At 43.9% G+C, this 20,362-nt stretch overlaps 1 protein-coding gene across 4 annotated transcripts in view; it reads left to right on the top strand.

The window, feature by feature from the left end:
- Ldlrad4 (low density lipoprotein receptor class A domain containing 4) overlaps window positions 1-20,362 on the top strand; it is a 320,565-nt gene that overhangs the window by 59,723 nt on the left and 240,480 nt on the right. For all 4 annotated transcript variants that reach the window (XM_034517657.2, XM_034517660.2, XM_034517659.2 and 1 more), the window contains exon 2: window positions 4,826-4,913. The gene's annotated coding sequence lies outside the window, so the exon portion shown is untranslated. The remainder of the gene's footprint in view (window positions 1-4,825; window positions 4,914-20,362) is intronic.

The raw sequence follows: 20,362 nt of genomic DNA, 5'->3' as shown, positions 1-20,362 counted from the left end.
AAGTGAGTGTACCTACATTTTGGGGTATACATGTTTGAATTTTAGCATCTTCTTGATAGCTCCCTTGGTATGCATGAGATGACCTTCTTTATTCTGACTGATTTTTATTTAAAGTCCATTTTGTCAGATAGCTGACAATAGCTGCATGCTGTTGTCAATAGCAACATGTGTTCACTTCCTCGTTCCATTTGCTTGGATTCTAAATTTTTACCCTTAGGTTATGTCTGTCTTTGAAGGGTAAGCAGCCTTTCTTGGAGGCAGCAAAAAGATGAGTCCTATTTTCAATCCATTCTGTTAGTCTCAGTCTTTTTGTTGGGGGAATTGAGGCCATTAATACTCAGAGTTATTATCGAAAGATGTCCTCCGATTCTGGTTGTTTTGTTGTCTTTGTTGTGTTTTTTTACACTCCTTTTGACCAACTGTCCTGGTCTTTTGTCTCTGTGGCCTTTTGGGAATGTTTATTCTCTTCGGGCCAGAGTCCTTCCAGTGTCTCTGTGGATTAGCAGTCATAAATTCCCTCAGTTTATTTCTGTTGTGGAAAGTTTTTATTTCTCCTTCAATCATGATAGATAGTCACGTCTAACAGTCCGGGCAGATAGGTGCCCCTGTGGCTTTCAAAATTTCTACTGAGTCATCAACTGTCGCAAGAACTACTCTACTTTTCTGTGTGACTTCGCTCGTCTCACTTGTGTCTTTCAGTAACCTTTGTTTAGTCTAGGTTTTGGTGGCTTGATTATAAATGTGGCTTGGGAGAGTTTCTTTTCTGATCTTTTTAAAATTGATATTCTGTATGTTTCTTGTACCCAGATGGATGTCTTTTTCTTTGGATTGGGACTTTTTTCCCCTTCGGCTTATTGAAAGCAGTTTCTATACCTTTGAAATGGAAGCCTCCTCCTTGTATGTCCACAAATCATAGATTGATGGTTTGATGGTGTCCCCAAGCCCTCTCATATTCTGTTCACGTATACATTTAAAAATTCACCATTGACCTTGAACTAATGATCTAATTCTCTCATGTTGCCTTCAAACCCTGATGCTCTCTGTTTGCCACGTGATCAGTTAGGCCGTTGGCATTTGGCTGAGGGAGGTTCGTGTCCCCGCTGTCATTTCCTTTGGCTTTGCTTTAGCAGTTCTCTCTCGTCATTGAATCCCGTTTTCATATTTTGAATTGACACCTTTATTTCATTTGGCTGTTCGGTTTTGTGCTCTTGGAGTGTGTCATGCCTTCTTTGAGTTGTCTGAACCTCTCTGTAATCCTTCCTTTGAATTCTTTGTCTGGCAGTTCTTCTAAGTCACTTTCATTGGGGATCATCACTATGGAGTCAGTAATTTTTGAAGGAGACACGCTGCCTTTGTGTGTTGTTTATGTCTCTGCACTGAGACTTCTGAACGGAAGTTAGTTTATCGAGCTTTTTTCTTTCTCCTTTTCTATCTCACTTCCTTTCCTTCACCCTTTCCTTTTTAAGCTAACCTTCTTTGCATGGAGGCAGTTGCAATGTTCAGAGAGGACTCAGACCCTGGGTCAGATCCAGCTGCCTATTCTCACGGCTGCTGACGTGTGTTGCAGGTCCCCACATACCCGGGCAAGCTACCCCAGGGCCAAGTTGATTGCTGGCCTGCCCCCTGTTCCCAACACCCTTGTTGTGTTTTGTGAGCCTTTGTGAGCCCTCTGGCCCCGTACCCTGGGACAGAATTGCCCCTTCGCTCCGTCTGGCACCTCGTTTACATGCATGCATCCTACCCTGGATCAAGTCCAGCCTTCCCCGCACATCTACTGCTTTTCTCTACACTTGAACGCTGCCGCCGCTTTCTGAGAGACACTCCTAAGCGCTGACTCAAGTTCACAGGCAAAAACCTGCGAGGCTAAATATCTTTCAGCCTATTTTGAAATTAAATTCCAGTCTTTGAGCCCTGCTCAGAAGGAGTGAATGGATTCAGGTGCCTTATTGCGTTATGTAGAAGTTGACTAATCATAGTTGTTGAAATTAAAAACTAGCCCCGAGGGGATGGCTAAGCTTGTAAAGTGTTTGCCTCCTCAGGATCCACGTAAAAATCCTGAGCATGGCAGGGGCTGCTTAGGAGTCCAGTGCTAGGGAGGCAGAGACAAGAGGGTCCTCAAGGCTCTCTGGCTCACCAAGCTTAAGGTGACTTTCAGGCCACTGAGAGTACCTGTCTCAAAGGCGGCAGACACCTTTTTGAGTATGACACCGAAAGTTGTCCTCTGGTTTCAACATGCAAATACCTGCTCACCATACACTTACATATACACTTACATACACAGCCACGCATGCAAAAAATAAGTTACAGACCTCCAATGAGGTCAGGATGCTGATGATGTAGTTCCTTCCTGTAGGGTGGTCATAGTTGAGTGAGAAAAAAAATCATTCATGGTTGATGGTTCCTCATCAGTGGAGTTACACATGCATTTAATATATAAATATGTATTTCATGTATCCATGTTATAAAATGTATTTATTTTGTGTTTCTAAATAAAATAGTCTTTTTTTTTTTTTTTTAAAATAAACTTGGTGTTTTAAACCAGCACACTTATTTATTAGCTTACAGTTTCCATGGCTGAGCTGTCTTGTGCTTTGTTCGGTTCTTCTAGGGCTGAAGTTAAGATGTTAGGTAGGCTGTGCTTTGCATGGAAAAGAGTCTGCTTCCAAACGTGTTGATGGTTGACAGAATTAAATTAACTGTAGGACTGATGTCACTGTTTCTTTGCTTGCTGTCAGCTAGGACTGTTCTCAGGTCCTACAGGCCCCTCAGGTCTTTCCATGTGGTCCCAGTCCTTTGGTGAGGCAGCCTGTCATTCTTCAGTTACAATTCAGAAATCTTATATAAGGTGCTAAGATTGAGGCCTTGGTAGCCTGCTCTAGATTCTGTGCATCTCCAATATGAATAGGAAGGAGATAGATAATAACAGGGAGGGTTTGGCTCCTGTATTTTGAATAGACTTCCACAGGAGTCTCACAGTGTTTTTTTTTTTTTTTTTTAAATTTTTTTTATCAGTCACTTTTTATCTGGATACCTTTGCATTGGTTGAACACTGGGGAGTGACATATGGTGGGAACACGATTTGAGGGACAAGTCTCTTGGAGAGTACAGTGTAGCACACAAGTGTCACAGATGGCTGCTTATTCTACCTTGGATGGAATATATCCTACATACTGGCAGACTGGGTGTTAAGAAGTACCCATTTAATCAGAGGCAGAGATTTACCTGAAATGGCTTCCCAAGACAGGAAGTCACTGATCCCACCTGGAATGGGTTCATACAGGGTGTGCTCACTAAGTTGGGATAAAGGTGTTGGTGGTAGATGGTGGGAGCCAGGCAACCCCTGGAGCACTAAAGACGCTTCACTTTCAGGATGGAAGACACAGAAAGGCAGGCAGCCTTGTGGGTACAGTCAATCACAGTGTCTTCCTAGTTCGAGTTTCACTGCTACACAGGATTAGATAGCTGTTTCCAAGGAGGGATGAGGTCCCTTTGGGCTTGCCTTCTTTTACTGTTGAATATTAGGTACACTGAGTTATCTCAAGGTAAGTTGGATTGTTAAGAAGGAAAATGGTTTTTTTATCAGGCTACACAGAAAGCTAAAACAGGATTGTCTCAAATCAGAGGCCAGCCCTAGGTCATAAGGGGGGGGGCCCTATTTCAGAGAGAGAGAGAGATAGAGATTGTCACCCACATGACTTGATGCTTCCTCAGTCTGAGAGCCTGAGTTTGGCTCCTAACATCCCACAGTGCACAGAGAAACTCCAGGAAGTTGTCATCTGACTTCTACATACATGCCATGGCATGCTGTGTCTGCAGTCACAGACACACATCAGCAGCAGCAGCAGCAGCAGCAGCAGCAGCAGCAGCAGCAGCAGCAGCAGCAGCAGCAGCGCTACAGACAAGCTCACCTGTCTGAATTTGGTCCATTCCTCACCTGGATCAGATCAGTGGCCTGATAGGACACCTGCCCACATTCTATAGCCTGCGTGCCTCCCCACACAGGAGGTCCACAGTAACCAAAGACACAGATTCGAGTCCTCTGAGTCCTCTGAGAGGCCCTACCAGCAGCTGACTGAGACAGAAGCAGATACTTACATTCAACCATTGGGCTGAAGTCAGGGACCCCTATGGTTGAATTAGGAGAAGGATTGAAGAAGCTTGAAAGGGAGAGCGAGGAAGAACAGAGGAAGAACAGCAGTCTCAACTAACTCAGATCCCAGGGAGCTCCCAGACACTGAGCCATCAACCAGGAGCATACATGGGCAAAGGTCTGCTGGTCTGGCTTCAATGGGAGAAGACGTTCTTAATCCTCGAGAGACCTGAGGCCCCGTGGAAAGGGGAGGCCTGGTGTGTGTGGGAGTACCCTCTCGGAGGCAAGGGGGAGGAGGAGTGGGATGAGGAACTGTGGGAGGGGGCACTGAAGGGGAACAATGACTGGAATGTAAATAAATAAAATAACTATAAAAATAAATAGTCCAGCAAGGTACTGTCCATTATTTGTGACTTCTTACTGAAGACAAAGTTCTTGTCGTTGGAGGAGCAAGTGTCTTTTGATGTAGAGAAGACAACTTATTGCTCTCTATGGTTCCTAGAAAAGATCCCAAGTTAGTCACATCTCTCACTCTAGATTTTTGGCTATGAATCTCTCTTCCCCCCCCCCCGCCCCCCACGTAATACTTAATGTTTATGTTTGCATTTCTATTTTATTTATTTTTGATATCTGTGCCTTGTATTGTGACAGCTCTCAGATTTTTTTTTTTGGAACTTGGGTTGAACTGAGAGAAATCAAGAATCAACTCATTGATCTTCTCTGTATTTCTTCTAGCACTTCCGGTCTACATTTGCAGCACCAGACCCCGTTCTCCTGTTGGACTGTTTTTAAGGACGGACCTCAGGCTTCGCCTAGTTCAGAGGTGAGATGAGTTCTTTCTTATGTTTGTGAAGCAGAGTTTGATGGTCCTGGTCTGTCTGAGGCCACCCTTAAGTCTCCTTTGTTTTCCATCTGTGTGTCTAAGTGACTGAAACTTGGGGTACATGGAGGTAAAATGTAGATGGTAACTACGTTTCAGACATCCTTTGGTGTAAAGCTAGATTCAGGGCTAGCCCTGGGGGAGTCAGTCAGTGGACAGTATTAGAGGATGCAAGGCTCTGCTCCTAGGTTCCAGTTTATCTGCTGTTGGCTCCTCACCCAGGGGTGTCCCTTTACCTCTGTTATGTTGACTCTTAAGTGATTTTATTGATTCTGATCCTGCATAGTTGACTGTCATCAAACAAAGACATTTGATAATTTTCAAAATAGTAGAAGTTCTATAGTGTTCTACAAAGTTTCAGAGAATTCCCTCCATCCTTCCCTCCCCACCTCTTTCTTCCTTTTTTAAAAAATCTGCTAGAAGGTAGGCTCACTAATTATAACAAGTCCTACCCTAGCCCTCTGAGGTCCAGGACAGATCCTGGTCTCTTTTATTCCATCTTCCCTTTCGATGGCTTGCTTGTGTGGCTGGTCTAGAACAGTATCCGGTGTGCTAACCCAACTCAATAAAACTTGTGTCAGATGTCATTAATTGGTGCAGCTCTCCCTGGGCTCTAAAAAAATGTATGGTTGGGGTTCAGTGAGGCTCCTGATTTTGCAGCATAAGGAAGGAGTCTGTGTGCTTTTTCACTCAATTTACATAGATCCCTCAGTTTAAATGGACTTTCCTCAGCCTTCCAGTGCTAAATGTATTGTTCAGCAGACCTCATTCTACTTCAGTGTGGGTCCAGTTCCTCTCTGTGGGTGAGCTGAGTTCAGTTTATACACAGTTCTTTCCTGAGTGAATTGATTCACAGGGTAGATGACAAGTGTTCACAGGAGTGTTCGGAGCTTCTCAAGGATGTGTGTGTTGCTGACGTATATTTGTGCAATTTCTCTATTAACTGGATGGAATAATATGGTGTTGGAGAGTCTCTCGTTTTTGCTGACTTAAGGAATGTTGGTGGTTTTCCTGCAGTAATTTAGCACACTTAACTATCGCCTAAGAGTAGGAGGAAGTCTTCTCCCAAGGCCCGTGCAAGTGTGAGTGAAGTTTAACATTTGTCTTTACTTCACGTGCATTCTCCTTATGTTCACCCACCCAAGCCTAAAATTGTCTCCATGTAGTTTTCTAAGTAAGTGAACATGCCACTGAATTATGCCCCAAGGACTGTGAAATTTGATTTACAAAATTTTGGTAAAAGTAGCAATAATTCTTGAAAATTACATAAGTATCTGATTCCTCTCCTTATATGGGATTACCTCATTCTGTCAACTATTTTAAGCAACTTTAAAATTGGTAATGGAAAACTTTCTCTTGACTACAGTACCGTATGTGGCTTTTAGGTTAAATACAAAACTGTGTTCCTCCCCGCCAACGGGAGCCGTTGAAGAACTGCTTGCTACACAAGTGCATGGTGCTTCGGCATTCCCGGGTGCTCTCAAGCACAGACTTTAGATTCTGAGGTGCTGTCAGGACTTTCACACTTTAAAATAGGCTCTTACAGCTGGCTGTCCTGGAATTTTATACTTGCTCTGTTACTTGTAAAGCTCACAGCTGGACTGCGAGACATTCCTAAGTGGTGAGCACTCTGGACAGGTGTCGTTTGCTCTCTCTGCTCCGTTTCTCTGGGAGGGTCCTGCCTTAATTGAACCGTGTCTATCTTTGGGTGCAGTGGATTTATTTGGACTTGGCTTTGAAGGTGGGTTCAATTGAGTCTCTGTGTTTAGGTTGTCATTAAGTATTTTAAAGATTTAGTCTTCCTGAAAACTCTGAAGGCATGTGCACCTTGGCCATATTGCACTTGCACAGACTTTGGCTTGGGTTCCAGCCCTGCCATGTCTATTCATTTTATTCCCTGGGCAAGTTGTCACCGGGAATTTCTAGCCTTTCTTATCTTATGGGAGATTTATCTTGAGGAATTATCTTTGAAATGGTTAATTCAGCATTGACCCACATTAAATGGTCAGTAAAATGTAAGTTGTCATTGTCTACTCTGATGTTAGCCAGCTGTCAGTCATGGATCATACATATGTGGGAACTGACAATGAACAAACAGAAGTGCTGTCTGTCTTCCTTGAGGACTGAGCAGTTTTCCTAAAACACTGCATGAGGCATCCTGTTAGAGCCAGGTGCTAGGAAATGGGCGAAGCACAGGGCTGCTAAGATGTAGTTGAGGAAATCATTAATTAAATCATAGATTCAGGCTCCTTGCTCAATGTCGAGGATAGAGAGCCACTTTGAGAAACACTCAACAATTAACCAACAACCCCATTCAACACTGTGCTTTTCTGACCTGAACTTCCTGTGATCATGTTAAAAGACCAACAAAACAAAACAACCCCCCCCCCCCCAAGATCCAAGGCCAGCAGTACTGGAGAAAGCATTTGTCATCTGTGCCTGCTAAATAAGGTGATTTGTGTGTACAAAATGGTCTCTGTGGTACACAAGGAAATGGATGAAATGGTGGAAATGGAACCAGATATGAGCAATGAGACCTTGGCTGTAAGGAGAGCCTGAGGTGCCGCCCCTTGAACTTAGATCCCTGTGGAGGCTGCAGTGATTCTCTGTCTGCACAGGAAGCTGGGCAGTCATGGGTTAGTCTCCAAGTTGGTTATTTGGGAGGTGAGATCAAAGGTACCAGAAGTAGGAGGCCTGGGGAGATCCCTTCACTGTCCTCCTGGGTTCTCAGAGGACTCCTGAATTCTGTCAGGGCTCCATTCAGGATCTTCCTTTGTCTGGAAACTCCACCCTCTTACCTGTCCATCCCTGTAACTATCTCTGTGTGACTGTGAACCGGAGTCAGGAGTCTGTAGCACCCTCCACCCACCCCTCCTCCTCCCCAGACCCCCTCCCCAGTCCCCCATTCTCTGGTTTTGGGTTAAGAGTGTCTTTGGGAAAAGTAGACACACAGTGCAGGTCTCAGGAACACTGGGTATGTCCTCAGAAAGCCAGGAAATGCAAAGAGGAAGGAAAAAAGTTCAGAGACATGTCACGAGCTCTTCTGTCCATGGCCCATGATGTTGGGATTTCTCTGTCTGCTTCATTCGCCACCCATTATTTTGTTCTGTAATGTTTGTGTTTGTGGAGGCCAGAGAGCAACTTCGAGTGGCCTTCAGCCACGACCTGTCTACCTTTTCTTTTGAGACATGGTCTCTCACTGGACTGGAAGTTGCCATGTAGAAGAGGCTGGCTGTCCAACAAGTCCCAGGGATCCACCAGTTTCTGTCTCTTTAACACTGGGATTATAAGCATGTGCCACGAAGGACACCTTTAAAACCTGTTAATTTAGAATTTTTACACGGCTCTGGAGCTGAACTCAGGTCTCCATGCTTGCAAGGCCAGCACTTCCTAACGGGACTGTCTCTTCAGTCCTCTGCCCTTCTATTACCAAATGACATTTTTTTCCCCCTTCCTCAAGTAGACAGCCACAATTGTAACAGGAAAATGCCTTTAGCAAATTCTTCTACATTCAAGTGTGCCAGCAGCTTCGTCAGTTGATCACGGTATTGTCAAACTTGGAGAAAAAAAAAAAAAAAAGCTAGCAAATTTTCCACCTAAGATTTTTTTCTGTGGGGGAGGTCTGGGTGTGGGTGCGGGGGAAAGAGTATAAAATAAGACTTTCAGAGATTCTCGGTTGCTTGGTGTCATTTGTATTTTTCCATGGTGCGGGAGGTTAGAAATAGAACTGCTTTTTATGGGAGGCTCAGTGGCAGTTTGAAAACTTGGTTTCGTGGGCTTGGTCTGTCTGTGTGGGTGAAGTCGCTTCTGCAGCAGGGTGTCTTTGGGTGCAGGGCATGGCATCATGCGCCAGTACCTCCTTCTCTGCCTTCCTGCTCTCCCCCTCCCCCGTCGCCTCCCCACTTGGTATCACCCAGATGAACAGCACTGGAGTGTAAAATGGGCTTTGCCAGGGTCAGGTTCTTAGTGCTTGCTTGTGGCAACTGATGCCAGTTATAACAGACTGTGTCTCAGCAGTCCCGGCAAAGTCACACTCGGTGCATCTGTGAGGGCATTTGCTGGACGAGCATGCCCTTCAAGGAAGATGACCTCCTAAAGTCCTGTTGGTGATGGTGTACACAGGCCACCCCTTTCAAAAAGCGTCACCATAGAGCTGTACAATTATTACAGATTCTTCCAGATGGAAGTAGTTGGCTAAGTTCTCTTTGGATTCAATACAGAAAGGGCAGGAAGATGGATCAACCTAAAAATAGCTTTTTTTTTTTTTTTTAAAATCTGTGTATGTGTGCTGTGTGTTGATGTTAGTGTGGGAATACCCGTGCTGTAGTTTTGCATGTGTGAATCAGAGAACACTCTTGAATATTGTTGATAGTTTTTCACTGTGGTACAGGGTCTCTTGTTTGTTGCTGCCGACACTGAGCTAGCTGGCTCTCTGGGATCTGCCTGTCTCCATGTCTTGTCTCTTCGTGTGAGCACTGAAATTACAGACATGTGCTGCTATGCTTGGATTCTCATGAATTTTAGGGATATTTGTGTTTGAATGATGCACGCTTTTACCCAGTGAGCCATCTCCCTATCCCAAAGAGAACAATTTTGACTCCTAGGGAGTCAGGAGGCATCCTTGAATTCCATGGTATCATATCCAGTCCTGGGAGAATGTTAGGGCCTTGAACAGATGCTCAGCAAGGTTCTGGGCTCCCCAGAGGGAGGGACATTTTTGGCATGAGGTGTGAAATCTTTTTAATGATGTCAGATGTAAGATATCTTGGGTGTCAGCCGAGGACGATGTAGGCAAGATTGAAGAGGGCAGGCAGGGAGATGGAAGGGATTGGGTTGTAGATTGTGTGATGTAACAACACAAATAGACGGTTAGACGTGTCACCTGGTAAACAGACACACATGAGCAACACGGGCTGAACTCAGCCACTTATGTTTGTTTATTCTCATTTCTATATATGTAACAATAACAAAAGGAGGGCATGGATTTGAGAGGGGAGTGTGGGGAGCCGACAGAAGACGGCTGTCATCCCTGCAGCCATCTTGAGCCATATACCCTGACAAAAGACTTGATTACAACAGCCTACAACAGCTGAGCACACTCTGATAACATCTTGCTTTAGATACCCAGGATTTTCCCTTGGGTGTGTGAGACTTAAAGGTGTGTGACTTAAGGGCGTGACTTAGAGATCAGATTGAGAGACAAGACCTTAGGGCATGACTTAAAGGTGTGACCTAAAGGCGTGGCTTAGAAGTGAGACATATAAAAGGCAAGAGGCAGACAGAAGAAATTATTATTACTAGGTAGACGACACTTAGACTAGAGAACTCGGAAAAAAGAGATTATTATTAAGTACTAGGCACTTGGAGTAGGTACTTGAGACTTGAGACTTGGAACTTGGAGGCACTAGGGACTAGGAACTCAAGACTTGGGACTTGGAGAGAAGAAGAGAGACTGAAGAATAAACGGGATTGAATCATACTCTGTCTGGTCTCCATTCTTTGCATCCATCCTCACTTTCTCTTTTGCTGAGCCCCGACCCAAGACCCAAGACCGGAGCAGCTTGAGGCAGTGCGGGCTCTAACAGTTTAGCCCCCAAGGCTTTTTGCAGTGCGGGTTCAAACATTGACAGAGAGGTCCGCAACAGGGGAGAACACGGAAGGGGTTGGAGGGAGGGAGAAATGACGTAAATATACTATACATAAAGGAAATGATGAGTGAGTTCAATCAAAACAAGAATGTCAGGTAGTCTCTTCTACGCAGGCTTTCTAGTCGACTGACTTGTTTTTGTGTCGTCTTTATTTGTGTCCGACCGTTTGCTAGTGTTCGGCTGACAAGTACAAACAGCGCCTGGGAGAGGCTCCTTCTTGACAGTAGGTGTCTGAGGTTTGTTTAGGGCTCACACAGATGTGTAAGAAACAGTTTTTCTTCCTTTTCCTGGGGCCTGAATTGCCACCATTTTCTTCATTTTGCCTGCCTATCTTTCTTGGACCTTGACTGCTGTGTCGAAGAAGTCAGGGCTGTGCAGTTGAAGAAATGCTGATAGCGTTGATGAAACACAGAAAAAGCAGTTTAAAAGCGTGGTATCCAAAGAGACCAAGAGATGGAAGCTAACATATCTGTTAACTAGTTTGAGTTTATTAATTAGATTTAAAAAAAAATCTCATGTAGACTTACATCAGGTAAATGACCAGCCGTCACTGTCACCATCCCCCAAAAGAATTGCTTTATGGAGGCCATAGCATGGGAATTATATTTGTTTCATATCCTGAACTGAAGAATGTATTGAAATTATACTTGTGATTTGTGGTTTCTTTAAGACAGTAAAGCTTACAGCAAGTAGTTGATAACCCTCCAGTTAAATTTAAGTGAAATAAAACCCACCCACCCCTCATCCCCCGCCCAAAAATATAGCAACTAAATGCTCCCACCTTGTTTTCGGTTAACAAAGTATCTCCTTGGATACCTTTCATTAGCCGAGCCAAAAATATGATTAAAGGGTTATTCTACTTCTGTTTAACGAGAAGATGTTAATTTTTTTTAAATGTTGGAGCAGTTTCTCAGACTCACAGCAATAAGGACTAACAGTTTTTCAGACTTACAGCAATGGACATTTTAGATGGTACAAAATACCTGACTTTGGCTGTAATATTACTGAAATATTAGTAATCTAAATAACATAAAAAAGAGAAAAAAATCCACAAAGAAGTTACTATAAGAGTGATCACAATATTATACTATAAATCTCTTTGTTTTTGTTTTTGTTGGGTTTCTTTTTTTTGACAGAGTTCTCTGTATAGCCCTAGCTGTCCTAGAACTCATTCTATTGAGCAGGCTGGCCTCGAACTCCTCACAGAGATCTACCTGCTTCTGCCTCTTAAGTGCTGGGATTAAAGATGTGCACCACCACTGTCTGGCTATGAAACCTCTCTTTAAAAACCACTGATTCCAGGTGAGTTGAGGGTCATAATCTCAGTCCTGTAAACATTGGCAGTAGGCCATTCCTTGTATACTTCGAGACACAAACCAACAGGAGGGCTTACTGATGTAAATGTTTTACTTAGAAGCATTAAAAACACACCTAAAAAAAGCAAAGACATATGCAGCTTTGGCAGATGAAGTAAGTGGTGTGGAAATACAGCCTCTTTTGAGTTTATAGATGTTTTGGCATTGGGGATTTTAGATATACCAGTTGGGTCTTACTAGGAACTGCAGTCCTGCCCTGTTTGCACTGATGCTGAAGATTCCACCACTTGGCATTTTCCACATCTCTGTAAGGGTCCCAGGCTCCAGCTTGTCCAGTAATTGTTTCAGGTGTGCCCAGAGTCTGTTTAATCAGTATCCAGGTTCTCATAAGACCTTGATTCTAGGGCACAATGCAATTTACATTTCAGGTACCAAATCTTATGATTTCACCTTATTTTATTTATTCATCACATTTTTATTTTACAAACGAGGCAGTGTGAGAATATGTGAGACTTATTGTAAGTGTTTGGCCTCGTTTGTTATTTTTTTGTCAACTCAACATGAGGGAGCATCATCTGGGAAGAGAGAAGCTCGCTTGAGAAAAACCTCCATCATATTGGCCTGCTGGCAAGTCTGTGGAACATTTTCTTGATCAACAATTGATTTAGGGACCAGCCCACTGGGAGCAACCCCAGGCAGGTGGTCTTGGGTTGTATAAAAAAGTAAACTAGCAAGCAAAGGGGGAACAAAGACAGTAAGCAGCGTTCGTCTATGGCCTTAACTTCTGCCTCCAGGTTCCAGCTTTGAGTGCTGGCCCTGACCTCTCTCAGTGATGATCTGTGACCTGAGGTATGGATAAACCCTTCCCTCCTCAAGTTGGTTTTGCTCATAGTGTTCTAACGCAGTAATAGAAACCCTAACCAAGAACATGTGTGCAATGGTTTAAAGTGTTAGGGGAGATTAAAAGAGAATGGGACAGTGACTGCCTAAGGATTTTGGAAATATGTAGAATTTAGTGCAGTAGAGTTGATTTGGTTGTTTAATCAATTAAATTTAAACTTTTTCAATGGGGTCCCTATCTTTCAATCACAGTGGAATGAACGGCTCTGACTCCATCTTTGGGTGACTGGAAGAGAAAGCCTAAATAAAATCGATATTAATAATTGCCAGCTGGGGGTCCTGGGAGCTTGTTCAGTAGTTAAAGAGCAAGCAGGAGGGGTGGAGTTTGGACTCCATGTAAATGCCAGGTGGGCATGGGGGCTCCCTGTAACTCCAGCCTAGGAAGACAGAAATAGGAAATCCCTAGGGCAACTGCCTAGCTAGACTAGCCATATCGATGAACTTGGGTTTGATTGCCCCTGTCTCGATGAACAATCTGAAAGAGCAATCAAGGAAGATTCCTGAAAACCTTGGGCCTCACAGGCACATGCATGCTCATGTACCCGCCTGCACATACATGCATTCACATGTGCGAACATGCATACTCCCACATGTGTATACCACACAGACACATGAATAAACAAGAATTGCTAGGTGGCCAAATGAAGTACTTTATAAAGCAGAAGAAATTATTATTTGAGTCTGAAATGTGTCTCACTCGCTTACCCTTTGAGTACAGGTTTCCCATCTGGTCTTACATTTGGAGGCTGCAGAATGTTTAGGAGGTGGGGCCTAGCTCAGAGTAGGTTACTGTGGGGTGTCTTGAGGGTTGTAGCTCTGTCCCTGGTTCCTCTTACTCCTTGGGCTCCTGATCCACCGTGGTGTGAACAGCCTCTGCTGTGGTGCTCCTGGTAGGCACCTCGTCTTCTCTACTGTAATATGGACCAGGACCCTCTGAAACCATGAGCCAAGCCAAATCTGTCTTCAGTTATTTTGGTCAGAAACTGTGATCACAGCAGTCCAAGCGACTAATACAGATGTGAGTTCTTGGTAAAAATCATTTAGAGACCATCTGTCCTCATATCAGGGATTTCTGCCCAGCTGCAGATGCAGTCGTGCTGAGCCATTGGCGCTGCTGTAGAGAGATAGAATATTCAAGGGACTGGGCTACAGTTCATTAGATGCTTTCTTGTTGAACTTGGGTAGCCAGCCTTCTAGGAATGGATCATGTTTCTCCTACTTGAAGAGGGATTTCTGTATCCGTGGCTTTCTTAAAAGTGCTAGAGCATCATGGGAGAGGTTCAGTGGCCACTGGGCATTCTGGAGTTCAGTTTATGGAATGCAATTACTATCCTCCCCCATAGGACATGGCCCATAAAATTAATTCCATTGCATTTCACATTGAATATGAGCCTTCTATTCAGTAGATCTTTCTAAATTGAAAAAAAAAAAAAAAAAAAAAAGGCAGTCCAGAGCCCAAGTTCTGTTTTCTTAAAGCTCCAAATGCCCCAGTGCCTAGAGATTTGAACAGAGCTGTTGCAGGGTCCAGTCCTTCTGATACAGTTCCTTATGGTCTAATGTGTGGGCAGACATGGATGGGTCACACCTCTGGGTGAAGACCCACCACCTGCTTATCTGTGTGTACCTGAGAGACAGCTGTTCTCTCCCTTCTCCTGGTGCTTTATCCATTCCACTCTTGTCATCAGAGTAGGTGACTTTGTTTCCTTATTCCCAGTGACCTGTGACCTCATGTCTCTGATCCCTAAAGACAGCAGAAAGTGGTCATTTCTATCTGTTCCCAATAGAAAAATGTTGACACTTTATATACCAAGAAAGGTTAGCTTGTGGTTGGTTTAAGAGTTTGAAGCCATCTTCTCTAGCTTAACCTTTGTTTGTGTAGGATTCTAAGTATTCCTCCAAGTATTTCTATATATTATTCTGGGAAAACCAGCCCTGAAACCTTAAGAATTTCTGATTGACCAGAAGAATTGATAATTTCTTTCATCTGTTGATCATTTTTTGGGGGCCCTTTATTGTTATACTGGAATGTGTATAGTCTTGTTTTCGTAAAGATACAAATTCAGATTGTCTTGAGGGAATTTCTTATTGTCCACCATGAGATGAGTTACTTCTTTCTTTATTTAGTTTTTTGGTGGCAATAATACATCTAGTGAGCTATCATAGTAAGGAATCAAATAGTTGGCCCAGTTTAAGAAATTAGCGTATTAAAAAAGGGTGTGTGTTACTGGAATAGGGGGGAGTGAACAGGATGTAAAGTGAATAAGTAAACACATAAAATTACATTAAAAAAATTAGAGTGTGTCAAAAGTGGAAAGGGCTTTTATTCATCAATTGCTGTTTATTTGCCATCAAATCTTGGCTTCTAGCATAGTAGGACTAAGAAGATGACAGAGCACAGTCTATATAAGGCCCACCCTAACCAGCACTCATGAGCAGATCTATAGACCCTGCAGTTCTGCATCTTGGCTGCCTGAGGAAAAGTCCTGCACAAGGGCCCTGCACGCTGCTTTGTTATTTTGTAAGGACGCACAGGGAACTGAATTTCCTGAGGCTGACTAACAGTGAGGAATTTGCTGTTTACAGGCAATAAAAAGTTAAAGGAAACTGAAGCGAAGTGCCAGGACCGGTAGGGGTTTGGGCCTCTGAGTCACAGCAAAATAGCCCTTTGAGAGAAAGTCTGTGCAGTTGTGTACCATTCCGCTCTGCCCCAGCCAGTCTGTGTTGGCAGGCATCTCCACATTCTCCAGCTGAGGCTCAATCTGTGGTGTTACATAAAACCAAATGATAAAACCAGCCACCCCCTTGCTACCAAGATGGCCGTCTGAAGATTAGACCAAGTGTTGGTTTTTGTAAATTAGCCTATGCATTCACTTACTAACTTATTCAGTGAATATTTTCTAAGTACTTCTTGATTGAAAGCATTAACAATTGAATGCTTTGGTTGAGGTACAGAGGGATGTGATATTCCACACATGGTTGGATAGCATGGTAGTCCAGCTATGAGGAGCCAGACAGCTTTGTTAAATCTTTTACCTCATTATGGACTCATCTCTTTATCCTCCATTATGAAGGAGTCAGGCAGACGGGCCTGGAATTAAGAAAGAGTTTGGGCTGAGGGGATGGCTCAGAAAGTAGAGATGTTTGCTGCAAACCCTTCTGACCTGAGTTCGATTCCCGGAACCCACATGGAGGAAGGAAGGAGAGAACTGACTCCTGAAAGTCACTCTCTGGCTTCTCCATGTGTGAAGTGGCACCAGTGCCCCTTCCCCTACACAGATCAATATATAAATGTTTTAAAGGGTGAAGAAGAAGGGCTGGAGGGATGGCTCAGAGCGCTTGCTGAGGGGCCAGGTTTGCTTCCCAGAGCCCACGTGGTGCTCACAGTTGCCTGTTGGCACAGTACAGGGGATCCAGTGCTCTCTCCCAGCCTCTGTATCCCTCATGTTCACAGTGCAATACATATACAGGCAGGCAGAATACTCATACACATGAAGCAAGGATAAATGTAAAGGGATATAGAACAAAAAAAGAGAGACACCATAACATTAACAGACTTACGGAAGTAAGGGTTTATTTCTTAGCTGTGTTACATAGCCTTGCAGAATGGGTCTTCAACCATCCTGCTACCTTCCTGTTATTGTGGGAGCCGAGCTAACAGAAGCTCCATCTCCCCATGCAGCTCCAGGGGTTCTAAAAGCAGGGAGGGGTACTCTGGCAAATCTATAATTCAAGCTTCTGGCCCAATGCTAGGAGCTAACCATGTAGCACATGGCATTTTAGGGCTCTGTCCTCCACGTGCCTGTCAGCAATTATCTCTTCTCCATTCTTCCTTCTATTTTCTCTATGTTCCTCCTCCTTCCAGTATCTCCACTCCCTTCCTTTATATTTTGAGGCAGGGTTTTTGCTGCATATCCCAAGCTGGCCTGGAACCATATAGTCCAGGCTGCCTTTGAACCTATAACCCTCCTACCTCAGTGGCCCCAGTGCTGGGATTACAGGCACATGCCACACCTACCTTCTCATTTTGTTTTTCTAAGAGATTATAATAAAAGTCATGGAAATTATACTTTTACTGACACATATGCAATATTGATTTACAGGCAGTATTTATTATTTAATTCACATTCTTAACCATAAAATAAAAGACAGGAAGACAGAAGTCACCCAGGATTTCATTATTTTCTTCTCTGTGCAGTTGCTTTCAGTTTATTCCAATAATATATAACATATACAACATATACAACATACATAAACAACATATACATACAACATACACATACAGCATACACATACAGCATACACATACAACATACACGGACAACACACATGGACAACACACACCACACACACGTACAACACACACCACACACACACACACACACCATACACACACACCACACACACCACACACACACCACACACACACACCACACACACACACCATACACACACACCACACACACCACACACACACCACACACACACACCACACACACACCACACACACACACACCACACACACACACCACACACACACCACACACACACAATACACACACACAACACACACCATATAACCTACAACCTACAACATATATTAATACATATTAATATGTACTTATATATAATATATGCAAGGTTGTAATCATATGACTATGAGAAAATGCATGAGTGTTCTGGGCAAGAGGCTCAGGCTTGCTCCCCTGGACCTACCATTTACTCATTACGTGGCTTTGGAAGTCTCTTCCTCCTGCCCTTTCTTCACCTGCCAGGAGAGATCGCAGCTTCTTCTAAGAGATGTAGTTCAGGAACATATCTGGTCTTCTGTGTTTTCCACTATTTGCTGGCTTGTATTCTCACCCATATATTTGTAACTCTGCTTTCTGGCATGAGAAGAATTACTACCTTCTCTGACAAGAGGAATCCTGCTTCCATGGGTGAATGTTCATGAGACCAAGGAACTCTCCCACCAAGGGGCTTCTATGTCTACCTGCGTTTATCTAGAACTCACATAATTCTATCTCTTGAGCTCAAAATTATACTTGGACCAACAACAGCTAGTTACAGAACATGTGGCCCTGTCTAGTGCCTGAAAAATCTTTGCTCCTGTGGAATGCTATCCTTCTCAACTTCAGGTCCTTGCTTGTCTGTGGAGAACCCTGACTGGAGGGTCAACAGTATTTTGTACAGTTGCAACCTGTGGGGCCACAGAAGAGTGACCAGTGCAGAGGGAAGCAGCCTCTCCCCATAATTCCACGGGCCCCTCCCCATCTGTAGCTTTACTCTAGCCATGAGGCCAGCCTCTAAAGGTGCATCAGATGGTGTTGTAAAGACCTAATCCTCTGTAGAACCCGGGATGAGGGACAACTTGTGTTCTGTTGGCATTGTCTCTGGAATGTGACACGGATGGGATCAGCTATGACCTCTAGTCTGAAGGGGAGACCTGTGTGGTATTGATGCTTCCTCAGATCAGCTTCCTTCCTCTGGAGCCTGTTATGAATATTATAGAACGTGAGACCTGGGCAAGTGGCGATGGAGAAAAACTGGGTCATACTTAGAGGTGGCGGGGAGTAAATGAGACATGGGTTATTTCTAAACAGGGCCAAGACTCCAAATCAAACCTTGTAGTCCACATTGTAGCCTTCATAAGGGTTAAGATATTAATCATTTTGGCCAAAATCACACACATAAAGATGCTCATCTCGTTGCTAGGGAACCAGGACAATGGTAATATATATATATATCCATGTATCTGTTATTTTCATGGCTGCTTTCATTTAAACCCTCACAATTGTATGTTAGCTAATTTGCTTCCTCGCTCCCTCCTTCCTCCCTTTTTGCTTCTTTGGTGATGTATGTGTGTACACTGACGTGCACACATGTGTGCACATGTGTAGAGGACAACTTGAGGTGTCTTCCTCAGATGCTCTCCATCTTTTTTGTCATCTTACTGAAACTGGAGGTCTTCAGTTCATCTAGACTGGCTGGATCCTTCCATCTCTACCTCCTGGGGCTGGGATTACAGGCATGGGCCACCCTGCCTAGCTTTGACATGTGTACTGGGGGATCTGAGCTCTGGTCCTTACACTTGCGTGGCAAGCACTTGACTAAAACCCATCTTCTCAGTCCTGCATTCCTAAGTGTGTCTAAGGGAAGAGTCTTTCTATGGCCGTAATGTTTCCTCAACACTGTTTTTAGTCTTCACCTATGGGAAAAATGACGACAGTCCCGTTCAGGGATCATTTTTTCTCTGTCCCATTTCTCAGTGAGGTCTGGGTGGGATGCAACAGAGAAAACAGGCAGTGATACTTCACACTCACCTGGCATGTCTGAGGATGCTGATGGATGTATCCAGTCTCCACTACTACAGGCTTTTTTTCCCCCTCTTGGCTACCTATTGTCTCCCCTGGGTACCTGGATCCTATCCCTTGAGGTTCCTCCTTCTCCCTCTCTTAAATAAGTACATATAGATGTGATTATGGTTAGAAAGTGAAGCCTGCGAGTAAATCAGATGCATTCGCTCAACCCTTGAATAAAGACTGTAGTTATTTTAACAACAACAACAACAAAAATCCTGCAGTCTTCAGCTATTTCTGGATAAGACTAGTAATTAGCATGCCATGTGTAATTCATTGCTGGCTCTGGCTGCTTGTTTCCTTGTTCCAATGTGGCCTAATTTAGGGGACTGGATTTATTTCATTTGGAAATGTGATTTTGTGGAGACCTCTAAAATGTCATCATAAGATTAATTTTTTTTTTTTTTTTGTAACCAGAGTTTGCCAAGCCTGGTGTTTGAAGCTCAGTTATTAGTTCTCAGCAGTTCTGTGGTGGGGAGTAACAGCTTGCTAGGATGATATTTAGTTTCAGAGAAAACTGTTAAAAGCAACTGCTGCAGGAAGGATTGCTAGTACCTGAAGAGGGAGAGATTGAGGAACTGCAGGTTGATTTGAGGTAGGTTAATCCCCGCAGCATTTCGCTGGTTTTGGTGTGGCTCATGGGAGACAGTTTGCATCATTATCATTCTTAGAGGATGTACTACTGACACACAAACAGTTACTGATCTATCGGAAGCCAAGGGCACACACACATGTGCCTCCTTTGAAATTGATGTTGCCTCTGTTGAAGGAAGGCTATTTGTAGTGACCCAGTGAGAGGAGCCCTGAAGCTGCTGGACTCTGTGGGGACTCTGGACATGCTTTCCAGATGCAGAGGAATGAGAGAAAAATATGCAGAAAGTCTTTCTGGTTTGGAGTGTGGAGGCCTAAGATGAGAAGTTGCCCATGGTCCAAAAGGAAAGCATTTGGTTCTTTATTTCCAGAAGAATGTATCAGGGCCGTCAGTCCTTAAGGAACTGCCTAATTCTCTAGATTTTCCCAGCAACTAGTTGACTCCAGTGTTGCCAATGGTGAAATTTCAAGAAAAGCAGGATGCAACTTAACTTCAGAGTGTTTGACTACTTGTCATGCTCACTCTACTGCTGCTGCTGAGCCGTGCTTACACTGCTGCTACTGCTGGACTGTGCTCACCC

This window comes from Arvicanthis niloticus, chromosome 14 (genome assembly GCF_011762505.2).
Source record: "Arvicanthis niloticus isolate mArvNil1 chromosome 14, mArvNil1.pat.X, whole genome shotgun sequence".
In the NCBI taxonomy this organism is placed as follows: Eukaryota; Metazoa; Chordata; class Mammalia; order Rodentia; family Muridae; genus Arvicanthis; species Arvicanthis niloticus.
Note: the sequence above shows the minus strand (reverse complement) of the source record. Positions and strands in the feature narration are given on the sequence as shown.